Genomic DNA, 2,563 nt, shown 5'->3' on the forward strand with positions numbered 1-2,563 from the left:
CTCCCCTAAGAGGGAGTCTGAAATATCTCCTGGACTCTGCTGGCCCAGAAGACAGTAATGACCTTCCATAATCTCAACCAGATTCAAAGCAGAAAGCCCAAGAGAAACGTCACCTTGACCCACGGGGCATCCAGCCTGTCCCACACCAGACACAGGATAATGCAACCCAGACACGTAGAATTCCCTAGACCTGGCCCGACTTCCGACACCAGGACTCCCAGGCGCTCTCTTTCTCGCCTCAGATGCATCCCTCCTTCTGCTGCATTTTCCAGATCACCAGGCCAGCCTCGGCAAGGACTGAGGTGTCTGCCCCAGGGAACTTCCAAGCTGCCCAGGGGATGGATGGCAGACTGACCCTGGAAGACGCCAACCTGGCAATGGCATCGTGGTGCCTTCCAAAGACATCAACAGTGCAACAGTGACCTCCAGTGGCAGGCACGCTTCAGACAAGCCAGAAGGAGGAAGTAGCCAAACTGTCACTCTGGGCAACTCTGCCTCCCAGGAGGCCAGCATACAGGGTGGCCTCCTGGAACTACTTCTTGGAAACCCTTTGCATAGCATCCAAAACATAAACATTGCAGAGAAATAGTACCAGAGTTACACCAGAGTTACAGTTGATTCTAACCTTGTCACTCCTCCACTTACAAATCGGAAGTGGCTAATGGCCCCTCACAAACCACGAGGTAAAGCCTGAGGTCCTTACACAGCGGACGGGGTTTATTGAGATGTGGATATGCTATGTGTCATTTATTACAACTTCCATATTTCTTAATACACTTTACTCTAAATGAGCTTCTTATTTCTCTACCTGGTGAAGTCCTTTTCCTTTGTGAGACTTTCATATCAGAAATTTCCATAGTAGGGGCCAGCAGGTGACGTAGCGCTTAAAGAACTAGACTCCCACACAGTCAATCTCGGTTCTAGTCCCAGACTCAGCAGCTTGAAACACAATGGGCACGTATGTGTGCCTGCCCAGAAATCCCAAGGAGAGTGGAGGAGAAGGGACTGTGGAGTGGCCATCTTTCTCTGTCTCCCCAGCGAGTACATGTACCCTAAAGCAAAAATATCTCTCAAAAAAAAAAAAAAAGAAAGAATTTTTTAAAAAAGAAATTGCCATCTTATTGGCACCTTCAACATTATTTTTCTTAGTCCCTGCAGAATTAATTTTGTTTTCAAAACATATGGCAAATAGATCTAATACCAACCCATTCATTTTTTTCTCAGAAACAATAATAAGGTATCTATAACAAAGCCAGTGATTGTACTAGATATTAGAGAGAGCATAAGAGAGTCATGGTTTCTGGCCTGGGAATGCTTAGAGACCAACGAGGAATACGCAGGGAGATAAATGCTGCCGCGTGTGGTGAGGAGCCATGTGCAAGGCACACAGTGGTAGAAGAGCAAGAATCATTACTCCGGCCTGTGAAAAGACTTCGGAGACCCTGCCCGGACGGTGAGAGGCATTGACTGGGTTTTGAAGCATGAGTAAACATTAACTGAGAAGATGGGAGGATTTTAAAAGGGAAAGGAGAAATGAAGCATCTTTGGGACCTGGCATACATTCCAAAGAAGCAGGATGTGTCGGGACTCAGAAGTAGCCCATGTTGGCTGGCTCACGGGTTCTTCATCACACAGCCGCACATTACGTAGGGCTAGTTTGCAGCCTGGGAGCAGAGAATATGGTCAAGAGTATAAATGTTGACTATGAAATGAAGACCCACTGAAGGCTCTTGAATGAAAGTAATATTTAGGAAGAATAAACTGACACATGATAGACCAGCGATAGGATACAGGACAAGCAAAGAGAGAGAAAAGTTGGCCTGATCTCCTTTTCCTTCTCCTGTCTGCTGGCAGGTACGAGGGACCCAATGTCCATCAAATCCAGTCTGAGAGGCTAAGGCAAAGTCACTGAGTGGGTAAACAGGCCGAGTTCAAGTCATCAGAAAAGACTTAAAATCACAGGAAGGGCAAGCACTTGAAGGATAGCTGGGAGGAGGAACAAAATCAAAGTTTCAGAAGATGAGAGGTCCAGGTGGAATCACGGGGAAGTCCAGCTTTATCCTGGTGAAGAGCATCTTGCTGGATCATGGTTGCTTATAAAAGGCTGGGGTGCTGACTGTCAGGGGAGAGGGTCTGATGAAACTGCCCTAAAAGATGTTGCTCTATGATGCTGGAAGGCCTGCCCCACGGGGCCAGTGGGGCTATACTCTCAGTTCAAGTAAGTGCCCTGAGTATCTGAGAGATTGGGCTGTTTCTCAGACCCCAGGTAACAAATCTTCGCTGGCTCTCCTATTGCAATGTTTTGGTTTATCTTATAAACAAAAACTTTATTCAGTTCATTTAATAAACACTGACGAAATAAATTTCAGTTGCAATTTCACATGTACCAAAAGTAAAAGTGATATTTATAACAATGGCTTACAAATTAATGAAAAGCTACAATTTCAGGAAAGAATGTAAACATTTTGTACACTCGTCAGACTTTTTTTTTAGGCTAAATGCTATTTTGATAACAGACAAAATAATAAATACACACTATTGTGAACTATTTCAGATAGTACAA

This window comes from Tupaia chinensis, unplaced genomic scaffold (assembly GCF_000334495.1).
Source record: "Tupaia chinensis unplaced genomic scaffold, TupChi_1.0 Scaffold000247_1, whole genome shotgun sequence".
Classification (NCBI taxonomy): domain Eukaryota; kingdom Metazoa; phylum Chordata; class Mammalia; order Scandentia; family Tupaiidae; genus Tupaia; species Tupaia belangeri.